Source organism: Drosophila willistoni, unplaced genomic scaffold, assembly GCF_018902025.1.
Source record: "Drosophila willistoni isolate 14030-0811.24 unplaced genomic scaffold, UCI_dwil_1.1 Seg531, whole genome shotgun sequence".
NCBI lineage: Eukaryota > Metazoa > Arthropoda > Insecta > Diptera > Drosophilidae > Drosophila > Drosophila willistoni.
In genome coordinates this window covers 3,478,831-3,493,696 of record NW_025814459.1, presented here as the reverse complement: position 1 = coordinate 3,493,696, position 14,866 = coordinate 3,478,831, and the positions used below count along the sequence as shown (strand labels likewise).

Genomic DNA, 14,866 nt, shown 5'->3' with positions numbered 1-14,866 from the left:
GGAATTTAAAAAGTCAAGTAAATCGTTGTCAGTAAAGTTTGAGTTGCTAGCGGGTAGTAGCCAGGTGTTAGGTGGTTTCATTCTAATGCAGTCTGAAGTGTCAGGTACCGTCGCCATTTGTTTAAGAAATTTTTCATGATCCTCATCAGTTTTTTCGTTTTTTGTCGGTTTAAGTTTTTTATATTGTTTAAGGGCTGTAATTTTTTGCCACATTTCTTTTGCTGAATTAGTTTTTGAAATTTCGTCCATTAGCTTGTCTATATTGTTTTTTCTAACTTTATGTAAGTAGTTGTTCAATGTTCTATTGCTTTTTAAATAAATTAAAGCGTCCGTGTGAAGTTTTGTTTTATAATATTTCTGTCTGCACGCGTTTCTAAGTCTAAAAAGTCTGTCACAATGTTCATCTCAATATTTTTTTGGTTTGTATCTATTTTTTGGGTCTATTGAAATTGTATTCTGTCTAGTTATATTTTGTGAAGTTGATGTCAGGTTGTCCAGTGAAGAAATGTGAATTTTTGAGAAGGCTTGAAGTATTTTCTTGTGATTTATCCTTTTTTGATTCTGTACTTCGTATGTTTCGTCTAGTTCTAGTATAACTGGTAAATGGTTGCTGTTTGATATTTTTGCGTTTGTCAGTGTCCACTTTGGGTTGAGGTTGTAGTTGTTAATTAATGTGATGTCTAAGGTAGAAAAGTACGATGCGTTGTGTGAATATGTGGGGTTGCCATTGTTAAGACAATAAAAGTTGTTGTTTATTAGTAATTGTTCTAGGATGTTTCCTCTGTTGTTTTGAATCGTGTTTCCCCATATTTGTGATTTGGCGTTAAGATCTCCTCCTATGATTGTTAAACCATTAGTCTGGTTTGCCCTCGTTAGAATTTCTTTGCATCCTTTCTCAAAAAGATCATCATTTAAACTTTGCGCTGCATAGACGCTAAATAAATTGATGTTATGTTTCAGGTTCATAGTGGACACTGAAATCACTTCTACTTCACTAATGCAATTTAATTGTGTGAATTTTATATATTTTTTTAGGTATATGCCTACTCCGCCATATCCATCTGCTCTGGGGTGGCAAATAAAGTTGTAATTCGCTAAACTACAATTAGCATTATTTGTGACCCAGATTTCAGATATAATTGCTATATCAATGTCGTTGTTTATTAAAAATATTTCTAGTAGATGTTTATTATTGCTATGCGTTAGGCTCTGGATATTGTACTGTAGAATCTTCATATGTCTATTATAATAAGATGTTGAGTGTAAGGTACTAAGTAAGGATTAAGATTTGAATTTAATTAAGTTGGTTTATTTTTATAATATCTATTTTTGTGTTAGCTTGTGCGATTCTATCTCTTAGTGTCTCTAAAAATTTATAGTGGACTGAATTTAGTTGAATGTTTGGATTAGTTATAAATGAGGATATGTCTATAGCCAGCTGTGATAAGCCTTCTTTTGCCATTTCAAGAGCAGAGGGGCTGTCAGTAGACTGATTAGATTGGGATGTAATGGTTGGGGGTGTTGGTTTAAATGTGTTGTTTGTATGTGTGTTAACGTATTTCTCATTTAAAGTAATTTTGTGTTCATTTAGAGTCGCTTTCCAGGTACTCATTGTTTCAGAAGAGTTTCTCTCTTCATTTCGTCTGTTTTGCATGTTTCTTAATGTTTTATTATATGGGATGTGAGCGTGTAGTTGTTCTGTTGATAATTTTGTGTTGTTCTGCAGAGTTGGGGTTGTAGATGTCTTTTGCCATGTTGGAATGGGAAATTGTGTTGTATCATTAGTGTCTATCGTATTTTGTCTTTGGAATAGAGCTGGATATCTAATTTTTACCTCATTTCTGGATAGATTCTCCATTGTCATACATTTCTGTATGGCAAAGGCTCTCTTGCGAGCGGGGCAGTCGATTGAGGTAGCTGGGTGATTTTCTTTGCAATTGATACAAATAGTTTGTGTGCAGGTTTTTTCTTTATCATGTAACAGGGAGCATTTGTTGCACTTTTGGTCTAACTGTTTACAGTGTTGCGCAAAGTGATTAAATCTGAAGCATCTGTAGCATTGATTAAAAGGTACAAAAGGACTTACTGGAACTTTTGAGTATAGGAAAGTTATTTCTGTTGGTATTTGAGATCCTTTGAAAACTATTTTAACTCTAGATGTTGCAATTAGATTGTCCTTCTCCTTTCTACGCACACGAATAATCTTGTGTATGTCCACTGGTGTTGAGATATACTCTTACTTAAGTTCTTCGTCTGAGAATCTTGTGGGGATCTGGAATATGATTCCAGTTTTGTTTAGGAAATGCTTTAGTAACTTGGGTTCATAGTCATATTTTTTAAGGTCCGATGCGATAAATATGTTGGCTGCAGCTGCCGATTTAAATTCTACCTTGCAACGTCCATATCCTATTTTATTGACAGTTATTATGTCTTTGACTTTTAGTTTAAACAAAACTGCATTTAGCTCTAATGGATTAATTGGTAATCTGCTTTTATTGCTCTCTTTGTTATTTCCATCTACTCTGTCTACATACACCACAAATGGTCCCTTGTGTGTATTGTTATAATATAGAACGTTATTTTGCGATTTGCCATTTGACATTTCTGTTGGATCTTTATTCTCCTTTGGTGCCGAGTCATTGGATTTTGGCATTTCTGTCATTTCTACTTCGTTATATTCAGATTCTGATTGGCTTTCATTAGTGGTAATTTTTCTTTCCTTTGATGTCCGCGATATTCTTGGCTTTTTGGATCCGTTTAGCTCTGAGAAGGGGCTACCACCCCTGGCCTTAGAGCCCGTGATTTTACGGGTAATTTTACCCATTTTTTTTTTTTTTAACTTTCCACAAAATTAAATTTTATTATATTTTTTTTTTTTAATTGACTTATTTCGAATATTCGAATATTTTTATTTTTTTGTATTTCCTTTTGTAATTAAATTAAACTTTTGATAAAATGGTTGTCTGCTCAAAAAATAATTGCATAGTTGCCACTAATGCGGTTGACTCCCATGATTATATTCTTTGTTGGTTGTGTGACAATGCGGTTCACGTCAAGTGTGCAGGTTACACAGGCAGAATCAAGGAGTCTATTGCTAAAGGTGGTGGCTTAAAATATGGATGTGATGCTTGCCGGGAGGTCGAGAATGAGATGCGCTCTTTCATGAGGCGGACTAGAGATAGTTTTGACACTTTAAGGGCAGGTTTTAATAAACTCCAAGCGGAGTTTACTGCGGTGGATACTCAGTTCAGAAGTTTATCGCTTATGAATGAGTCTCCGAAACGTAAAAGAACCAGTCCTTGGGGTGTTTCTGTATCTGTAGATCCGCCAGCGTCTCTTATCGTCCCCGACCGGTCTCATGCACCGTCCACTCCTAATGTACAGCAATTGATATCGTTTAAGAGCCCGGTTGTGAATGCTATTAGTAATGAATTACCGGTATCACCTGGGAATGATCTCTTAAAAACGATGCCTATTGTAGTGTCCGATGTGTCTGGGCAATTACCCATTCCAATGGAAATTGCCGATAGTTCTAAAAGTATCGAGGGCCCCGTAAACAAGTTGACTGCTGCAGTGGGTGACTCGTCCAACGTTACTGCTGCGGCTGACGCTTCGGGACCGCGGCCTCTCGTTGGCATACCACCAAAGAAACATATATTTGTTTCTAGGCTAGACCCTGTTGTCACATCTGATGATGTAATAGCCTATATTCGGAAGAAAGTTAACGTCTCGAATATTGCGGTGGAGAAGTTTAAATTTTCTTATTCTCGGGACATTTCGTCCTTTAAAATTAGTGTTTCTGCCAATATCTTCGACACTATATGTCGAGAAGATTTTTGGCCTAAACATATAATAGTTAAGGAATATAATGTAAAAAAGAAAAATCGGCAACCGATTCGCTTGCCTACAACAACAACTAATACTATACCTGCCACATCAGCATCTGCTGGTGTGTCAAAAAACTAGCTTCGTCCCATAACCTGGGTTACCAGAACGTTAGAGGACTGAAATCTAAACTTCCTAATCTCTATGTAGATAGTCTTTCTTTTGAGCATAACATTCTAGCTTTCACAGAGACGTGGCTAAAACCTGATATTGCTGATGCATCGGTTTTTTTACCGAACTTAAATTAGTTAAACCTGTTTATTCTCCGGGGCCAGACGGTATTCCTGGATGTATACTCAGGTTCTGTGCAAACGCATTATGTAAACCCATTTTAAAATTGTTTCTATTGTCTGTAGAATCTTCCTCTTTTCCATCTATTTGGAAGGAGTCGTATATTATTCCTCTGCATAAAAATGGCAAAAAGTCCGAAGCCTCTAACTATAGGGGTATCTCAAAATTGTCCGCTATTCCGAAAGCTTTTGAAAAAATTATAACTTCTCAATTGCAACATTTTTGCAGCTCTATTATTTCGCCATCCCAACATGGGTTTGTGAAACGTAGATCTACAACCACTAACCTTTTAGAATTTACATCAATAATTATCAAGGGGTTCAAAAATGGTAAACAAACTGATGTCATATACACTGACTTCAGCAAAGCTTTTGATTCCGTTAATCATACCCTATTACTTTCTAAGCTGAGCGACATTGGGTTTCCACCCCTTTTCCTTTCTTGGGTTCGAGAATATTTAACAAATAGAAAACAGAAGGTACTTTTTAAGTCTTCTTTTTCCGTTTCCATTTCTGTGACTTCTGGTGTACCTCAAGGTAGTCATCTTGGCCCTCTGCTCTTCACACTATTTATTAACGATCTTCCATCAGTCATTGTTCATTCGCGTGTGCTTATGTATGCTGATGATGTCAAGCTTTGTCTTACTTATAAAGATACAGATTCATTTAGTCGGCTACAAGCTGATCTTAACTTTCAATCCTGGTGCCAGTTTAATCTACTAAATCTTAACACTACCAAATGTAAGGTAATGACTTTTTTTCGTAACTCTCCTTAACTGGTCACTTATATTCTAAACAACAGCCCTTTAGAACGTCTAAATAATATGAATGATTTGGGCGTACTTATGGACCATAAGTTAAATTTTAACACCCATATTTCCACCACGGTCGCAAAGGCCATGAGTGTCCTGGGTTTCATTAAAAGATGGTCAAAAGAATTTGATGACCCCTATACAACTAAAGTTCTTTTTACTTCGCTTGTCCGTCCTATTGTAGAGTATGGATCTTGCATTTGGTCACCTCAATATGAGTCGCACCAGATTAGACTAGAATCCGTTCAAAAGCAGTTCTTGCTATTTGCTCTTCGTGGCTTAAGCTGGGATCGCAATGTCAATTTGCCTTCGTATTCTAGTAGACTTCTCTTGATTAACCTTCCGTCCCTAACTAACCGTAGAATTATGCTTGGTGTCATTTTTATGCACAAGCTCCTAATTGGTGATATCGACTCGCCTAAGTTATTAGCTCAGGTGAATCTGTCGGTACCATGTAGACGGAGTAGACATCCTTTAATACCTTTATCCCTTAGTCGTTGTTCTTCTAACTATGCTATGCATGAACCTTTTAGGGTCCTCTGCTCTGATTACAATCTTCTATACCCTGTAATCGGCTCAGAGTTTTCTATTAATATGCTTAAAACATCTATCCTATCCCATTTAGTTAATAGATAGCTATAGTATTATGTGTTTGTCTGTCTTTTCTATTGTGAATTTTGTCCACGCGATTCGTGCCGTGCGTTATACGGCTGCACCCCTCGGTCGGTCGGGTGGGAGGTGGGCAGTTATCTGCTTGGGCTCGCGCGTAACAGGCTTTGTCCTGGTGTCGTAGGGGCCACTTGAACGTACTGCGCATAGTATCGTCAACGTCCGCTATTACAATATGGCGTGGCCTATTGTACCTTTCCTTTAGGCTTCCTTCCCTTTGTGATTCTTTGCTACTAAATCAGTTGAGTGCCAATTTATTACTGAACAAAAAGAGAAAAAGCGCCGACCCAGCAGTGCGCAAATATGTGTGTACAATGCTTATGTTGTTATTATTATTAATCGATTCTTATAACTACACGTGACAGAAATTATTTACCCAAATGAGAATCCGTTAGAATTAGGAAACATTACAAGTTCTTTATTTGATACTTATGAATAAATGCAAATCAATTTGTGGTTGTTACTCTCTAGCTAGCTGCTAGCAGAATAATTCTTTACGCTGCCGCCCAGAAGCGCCAAAGCTCCCTAGCTGGCCTTAAGTTGCTAACGCCGCGCAAATGACCGTCCAACTGTCGCACGGGCATCCGGTGTCACCGCCTTGGCTCTTACGCAAGCGGTTTAAAAAAAAGATGTACATACATATATACTCAAATAGTTTCATAATATAAGAAAATAGAATTAGAGTTCGGAAACAAATTATTCTTTTAGATTAAGTTGATTATCTGTGTTATTTCAGTTTTTTATGCCAAATCAAATTAATATATTTTTTATTAATATTACAGGATTCTCAAAACACCTACTGAAGATATTTGGCCAGGCGTCACTTCACTTTCCGACTATAAGAATACTTTTCCTCGTTGGTCAACAAATCAATTGACTAACCAGCTCAAAAATCTAGATGACAACGGAAAGACTTAATTCAAAAAATGCTTATCGATGATCCAGTACACCGTATTTCGGTCAAAGACATTTTAGAGCACACCTTTTTTAAGGAGTTTCAAGCCGACTTGGTTTCCTAAAATTGTTTAGAAAACAAATAAATTGTATCCTTAATATTTGAAATTAAAGATCTATCACATATATATTCTGACTTTTTTGTCGATTCTTAAATTTTATAGTTTTGAAAAAAGATGATGGCTTTGTAGCATTATTGCGTGTGCGAACATGAGGCTGCATTCACAGGTGAATTGATTTATTTTTCAAATGGTTTAATTTTACTCTGGCTGATTCTTTAATTTTATATGCTGATCTTTATTTTGGAAGCAATTAAAAAAAATTAATGTTCTGCTTGAGATGTTTTTTTTTGCACTTTGCAACGTTTACCAATTATTGCAATTTCGTCTATTTTAATAAGCAATTAAGATTTCATTCAACAATATAAAATCCATAAAATTCGAAAATCAATAAAATTTATATGCAAATGGTGTTTTTTTTAAATCACTTTAACATTTAACATTATTTATTGTTTATTACTAAAAAATTGTGAATTCATATTAGTTATAAAACACTTTATTGCAAGTAGAAATAATTATAAATATACGCATACCATTACATAACCAGAGAACCGGAGCAAAATTTGGCTGCGCCGAAATACGTACAGCCACTAACTTGAAAAGGGAGGAGAGTCAAGTTCTCGAAAATCTACATCCACTAAATAGACTAGTTTCATAAAGTATATAAAAGATTTATGAACTAGTGATTTGTTGTATCCAGAGTATAACTACCACCCAGCTTTGGGGATGTATATGGAGGTACCTAATGGCATGTTCACTATAGAGAAAAACCTGTTGAGAATTTATTACAAAATAGTAAGGTAAATCTTTAAAAGCAACTGAACATCCTTGGACCCGTAGAGATGTTTTTCTTTTTTTGCACAATGTTTGGTTTTGTTTGTTATTTTAGAAGGACTCGGAGGAGTGAATGTCCCAATAAAAGTTTATAATCTTAATTCCTGTAGCCTTATTTCCAACTATTGCATCTTATGAATCTTATGATTGTTCAGTGGAACTTGAAAGGATACTTTAATAACTATGATGAATTTAGCATTCTAATTAATAAATATCGACCAGACATTATATGTCTTCAGAAGACGCACCTACCCCACAATGCCCACAACACAATTTGCCCAAAGCAATAAATTGGATATTTTACCAATCTTGCTTCCAACTTAACAGCAAAGCAAGGTGTAGGGATCGTTGTTAGGTGACACCTACCCTACTCGCTTATGCAGAATTCGGTTAACTCAAATATTTTACACTATTATATTTTACACTAGCAGATGGCTAGCTTAGACCTGGATATAAAGTTAACAATTGTCGATTCATATATCCCATATTGATCTGACATTTATCTCTCCTTCGCTCTACCCTTTCTGTAAGTGGTCAGTTATAGATGACCTGCACGGCAGTGATCATTTTCCAATTATGCGTGTCAACATCCTAAAATATTTATTTCGTTGGCTCCAGAAATATTCGCAGAGCTTGAATATTTCTAAACCACGTGGATTGGAACGGAATCTTCCCAAAGCTTCTTTCGTGAGAGCGACCGCCGCAGACGATTAAATGCCGGCTCGCTGAGATAGAAAAAGAGAGGTAGATGGTGAATTGGATTGGAACGGAATATTCCAAAAGCTTCCTTTGTGAGATAAGCAATATGGATGGAGTACCTGTTCAACATAGCGCTGAGAGTCAAGAAGACGGCGCTGACGCGACTGGGAATGGAGCGGTCTCAAGTGACCGCTTTACAATATGGCGTGGCCTATTGTACCTCTCCTTTAGGCGTTCCCAAGCAGTGTTGTAAGCCGTGTCAGTTATCGCCAGATGCCGCACCAAGTTAGCAGCATCATCGACGAGCAGTGTTTTCAAGTGATGAAACTTTTGAGTGTTGGTTAACTCCCTTTTGTTGTGTATCGTACTATCTAGATATCTTGAAAAGCTGGAGTGTAGAGTCCAGTAAACCTATGGATCCACTTAGCCGTTTACATCTTCCAGTAGGGCTATGGAATCCCCAATTTCATTAAATTCCCTCTACACGGACTGGAGTTGATCCATCCGAGAGGCTACCTCAGTAGTTGATGTAGGATGGGTTCATTCCGTCCAATTCAAAATTCTTATGATGATGGCCTTGAGTCGGCTCCGACGACCCACTAAAGCTTTTAGTTCTTCCATTGCGAACAACTATTCCAGAGTAATAACACACAGAATTTCCCAATCGATCCAACGAAATTCGAACGAAAAGCAACTTATTCGAACGAAAACCGATTCCCTTATTCGGCTCGAATGACCAAATATGATTAAGTCTAGCAGTGGACTGTACCTTGAAATTAATTGGATAATTTCCCTTTGTGATTCTTTTCTACTTAATCAGTTGAGTGCCAATTTATTACTGAACAAAAAGAGAAAAAGCGCCGACCCAGCAGTGCGCAAATATGTGTGTACAATGCTTATGTTGTTATTATTATTAATCGATTCTTATAACTACACGTGAATTATCGATAAACGCAAAACGTTTAAAGTTAATTTATGGTCTATAAATACGCCCAAATCATGCAAACTATTTAGAAGTTCTAAAAATGATGAACCGTTTTTAGTCGTTGGTCAGATGTTTGTAACTCACAGAACGAAACGTTTTTTGAGGCCATTCGATTTTCACTCACGTTAACGTAAAAAAAGTTTCACTGGCACTCGGTTTGACACTCGCGATTGGTTTTAGAGGCGGTCCCTGCTCGGGCGCTAGTTAACTCCCGCATAACTGTGCGGGAGCCACCTTACTATTTAGTAAGGATTTATTACAGAAATTATTTACCCAAATGAGAATCCGTTAGAATTAGGAAACATTACAAGTTCTTTATTTGATACTTAAGAATAAATGCAAATCAATTTGTGGTTGTTACTCTCTAGCTAGCTGCTAGCAGAATAATTCTTTACGCTGCCGCCCAGAAGCGCCAAAGCTCCCTAGCTGGCCTTAAGTTGCTAACGCCGCGCAAATGACCGTCCAACTGTCGCACGGGCATCCGGTGTCACCGCCTTGGCTCTTACGCAAGCGGTTTAAAAAAAAGATGTACATACATATATACTCAAATAGTTTCATAATATAAGAAAATAGAATTAGAGTTCGGAAACAAATTATTCTTTTAGATTAAGTTGATTATCTGTGTTATTTCAGTTTTTTATGCCAAATCAAATTAATATATTTTTTATTAATATTACAGGATTCTCAAAACACCTACTGAAGATATTTGGCCAGGCGTCACTTCACTTTCCGACTATAAGAATACTTTTCCTCGTTGGTCAACAAATCAATTGACTAACCAGCTCAAAAATCTAGATGACAACGGAAAGACTTAATTCAAAAAATGCTTATCGATGATCCAGTACACCGTATTTCGGTCAAAGACATTTTAGAGCACACCTTTTTTAAGGAGTTTCAAGCCGACTTGGTTTCCTAAAATTGTTTAGAAAACAAATAAATTGTATCCTTAATATTTGAAATTAAAGATCTGTCACATATATATTCTGACTTTTTTGTCGATTCTTAAATTAAAGATGATGGCTTTGTAGCATTATTGCGTGTGCGAACATGAGGCTGCATTCACAGGTGAATTGATTTATTTTTCAAATGGTTTAATTTTACTCTGGCTGATTCTTTAATTTTATATGCTGATCTTTATTTTGGAAGCAATTAAAAAAAATTAATGTTCTGCTTGAGATGTTTTTTTTTGCACTTTGCAACGTTTACCAATTATTGCAATTTCGTCTATTTTAATAAGCAATTAAGATTTCATTCAACAATATAAAATCCATAAAATTCGAAAATCAATAAAATTTATATGCAAATGGTGTCTTATTTATTGTTTATTACTAAAAAATTGTGAATTCATATTAGTTATAAAACACTTTATTGCAAGTAGAAATAATTATAAATATACGCATACCATTACATAACCAGAGAACCGGAGCAAAATTCGGCGTACAGCCGCTAACTTGAAAAGGGAGGAGAGTCAAGTTCTCGAAAATCTACATCCACTAAATAGACTAGTTTCATAAAGTATATAAAAGATTTATGAACTAGTGATTTGTTGTATCCAGAGTATAACTACCACCCAGCTTTGGGGATGTATATGGAGGTACCTAATGGCATGTTCACTATAGAGAAAAACCTGTTGATCGACCAGACATTATAGGTCTTCAGAAGACGCACCTACCCCACAATGCCCACAACACAATTTGCCCAAAGCAATAAATTGGATATTTTACCAATCTTGCTTCCAACTTAACAGCAAAGCAAGGTGTAGGGATCGTTGTTAGGTGACACCTACCCTACTCGCTTATGCAGAAGGCGGGTTTTAGAGGCGGTCCCTGCTCGGGCGCTAGTTAACTCCCGCATAACTGTGCGGGAGCCACCTTACTATTTAGTAAGAATTTATTACAGAAATTATTTACCCAAATGAGAATCCGTTAGAATTAGGAAACATTACAAGTTCTTTATTTGATACTTAAGAATAAATGCAAATCAATTTGTGGTTGTTACTCACTAGCTAGCTGCTAGCAGAATAATTCTTTACGCTGCCGCCCAGAAGCGCCAAAGCTCCCTAGCTGGCCTTAAGTTGCTAACGCCGCGCAAATGACCGTCCAACTGTCGCACGGGCATCCGGTGTCACCGCCTTGGCTCTTGCGCAAGCGGTTGGTATGTCTGCTTCTCCATCCTTTCTGTTGATCCAGCAGTTTGTGTGAGGGGGCAGTTTGTGTGAGGGGAAGAGTGGCCTGATGTTTGTGGGCACTCGCGGAGTTCATGGTGTTAACTTATATATAGTACATACGGTCGGAGATGCTTCCTTTTATGCTGTCATACTTCTTAGCAAAATTACTATACCCTTTTTGCAAGGGTATAAAAGTATCAAAGGATTAGAAAAATTCCAAAACTTTTCGAAACAAGCATGAGTTGAATTGAAAGCAATGGCAAAAAGCCGAAATAGGAACTGTTCACAGCAGCATGCACCTTGTATGTACACAAGAAACTCTTAATACTGCCTCTTTTCATAGTATTGCTTTAAAAAAAAGATGTACATATATACTCAAATAGTTTCATAATATAAGAAAATAGAATTAGAGTTCGGAAACAAATTATTCTTTTATATTAAGTTGATTATTGTTTTATTTCAGTTTTTTATGCCAAATCAAATTAAAATATTTTTTATTTATATTACATCATCATTATTTCTCCAATTCGAGTTGTTATTGTTCCAATTCGAGTTGTTTCTCCAGTTACCATTATTGTTATAGCGGCGTCTGCCGCGGTCATTATGCTGGGCATAAAAAATGGTATTATTTTGGAAACTTTCTGTGGAGCCCGACTCTACTGAAAGAGTGGTAAATCTGGTGATTGCTTCTTTAGCTGATTGAAAGTGTCCTGATTCCATTAATAATTGGACTCTTGGACTTTTGGTATGACCTACCATAGCATTTACCGCCACTTTGGTGGTTTATTTTATTGCTTGTTCAGTTGGAAGACCATCCGAAATATAAGCGCCTTTAAGGGCATCGGTCAACTCAGTAATTTCGTTTGTGTATGAAACACAGTTATTGGGGTTTCTCTGCAGATTTTTAATTTTTGCTGTTAAAAGATCTACTGAGTCACCCTTGAAGATTGTTGATAGTCTTTGTATAACTTCATCAATCGTTTTTTCTGAGCTTAGGCTATTAGCCGCTTGATTTTATGAGTTGGATGGCTACCGCTTCGTGCGGTTCTTTTATGGTGTCAAGAACGCGAAGCGCTCCAATGAAACCTGGTAGACTTTTACTATCACCATCGAGGTATGGTATCAGCTTGGTGGCTGTATTTATGAATTCTACAGTTGTTTGTGCCATTTTGTTGTTTTCTTTGGGAATTGTTGGTTTGTTACGACTTATCACTGATGGTTCTTCTTGACATATTTCTTCATCAGCCATAAGTTGCGTTTTTTCTTCCAGTACTATTGAAGTTTCGAAATCAGATGTTTGTTTGAATTCAATATTGTGTCTTTTTAGCACAGTTATTGCTTTTTGTTTGCAATCACTGTAGAACGCATTTGCGGCTGTTTTTTGCCATGTCTTTAGTTTGCTATAGTGTTCAGTTAATACCGCTCTAATAGCTTGAAGATTCTCGGTTATTATCTTCGTGTGTTTGGTTACTGTATCTTGGGATGTTTCTCTATTCTGCGAGAGACACTTACAAGATTTAGTTAATTCTTGTTTCTAGCTTTTTCTATTATATCATCCGAAGTAACCATAGTTTGTTAAGATTAATTTCTATTTCTATTTTTGATTCTTGAGAACCCATTTTACTAAACAAAAAAGGAATTTGTCGTTTAGACCTGTTGTTAATTTAAGAAAAAGATTTTGAAAATGTGTAAGGTTTTACTATTCTATGTCTATTATTTCTATATCTGAGTCTGTTAAATCTATTGGTTCTACACTCGATTCTGATATGTTTATCAGCGCAATTGAGTCCTTGAAAAGTTCGTGGACCCATCCGGGACGTCTTTTCTTAAAGGAGTCTTAGCTAATAATCTACTATAAGCTACTTTTATGAATTTTTCCATAAGATCTACAATGTTTTTTCGAAATTTGTAGTTGTGGGCTATCCAATACCTTATTTCCATGTGTTTGTGATTTGTTTCACCTGATTGTATCAGGAAATCAAGGAAAGGTAAATATTTTTGGAGCTTTTTTGTTTCTGCTTTATCCATATTCTACACTAACTGCCTAAGCCTTTTTAACTGATTATGGATGTATTTAGTTCTTTACTGCTTCGGTTCCTCCATTAGGTAGAAACGCAGTGTGCCTGCTGCGTTTGAAAAACAGCATACATATGGTACCGTGAGAATGAAACTCATCTGTACCCTAGTGCCTCCTTTGACTGGGAAATCTTCGCCCGTTATATCAAGGTAAGCTAACCTAATTTGTACTAAGTTTATGGAGCGTTGAGGTGAGGTACTTCTCTCGCTTCTATAAACCTCAATTAAGTCTTGGACTATGCTAGGGTGCCTGTTGTTTATTTTTTCAAAGTACCTGTCACAATGGGTCATTTTTTTTTTTAATTTTTTTTTTTTTTTTATATATATATATATATTTTATCTTTTGTTAAAAAGGTTTTGATTTAAAATTGCTTGTGTGCATATGTATTTTTAGATCTTATCTAGATCATTAGCTTGGCTTAGAGCTCTTTTTGTTACACATTTATTGTGTAATAGGGAAGCCTTATATAATACATATGCGCACAATATTATGACAATTATTAATAGTAGTATGTTCGTTAATCTCATATCAGCATTTGATGATTCAATTTTATTTATGACATTCGCAGTGGAGTCCACTGATTTTGTTTCGATTAACCCCATTGTGGGTATATCGGATATGTCATCAAATTTACTTATGCTATTATCGAACATACGTATGGGATTTTTGTTTTTATTTATTACAAGTGTGCAAAATATGAAATAAAGTTCATTAAGACAGGTTAAAAACATTTGTTTAGCAATTACTTTAAATTTTTTTTTTTTTCATAAATATGTTTTGACCGGTATATTTGTCTGAATTTGATTTCTATTTGAAATATTAAAATAAAATTGTTATGGATTCATGCATATTTTTTTTTTTTTATTTAAATTATTTGTGAAGAGAAAAAAAAAGTAAGAGAGAAATTTATCTCAACTGTGTCTTGCACAGCGAGCCGGAGACGTGGTAAAATTATAGAGAATGTGGTTGGCTCACAATTCAGGTATACATTTCATTTGTTTTATTAAAAAAAAAAAAAAATTCTCCAACCACATTGTTAGTAATAGCCTAGCAGTGAGTTATACTAATTAGAATTATTAAATTAAAGGCAAGTTAAGGCTTGCGCATTTCTGCGGCCCCCTTGCGTTTCTTCGCTCTTTGGTGAAGTTCAGCTTTCAGGATGTCAATACGCTCTATGCAGCGTTGTCGGTCTTCCTCCGTCTTCAGAGTGGCCAGTAAGTCTACTTCCAGCCTCTTCTGCTGGAGTAGCTTGTGTATTTGGCCTCCTCTTTTGGTCTTCTTTGGCTCTGGCTTTGTAGATTTTGTGTTGCGGGCCCGGTACTCAGCTATTGTGAGTGGGCGCGGTCCATCGTTGGGATACAGCTCTAACGCTTTCTCTAGCGTCGGTGCATCCCTTTGCTCGATAGGAGCAGATTCCGCAAAGGGAATATCTTCA

The 14,866-nt window shown here is 36.2% G+C and overlaps 1 long non-coding RNA gene across 1 annotated transcript; it reads right to left on the bottom strand.

The window, feature by feature from the left end:
- Positions 1-7,149: 7,149 nt before the first annotated feature.
- Positions 7,150-9,103, bottom strand: LOC124461539. Its single transcript, XR_006955128.1, has 2 exons — positions 8,322-9,103; positions 7,150-8,228 (listed from the first exon to the last, which is right to left on the bottom strand). It is a non-coding gene; the product is annotated as an uncharacterized LOC124461539 (long non-coding RNA).
- Positions 9,104-14,866: the final 5,763 nt, after the last annotated feature.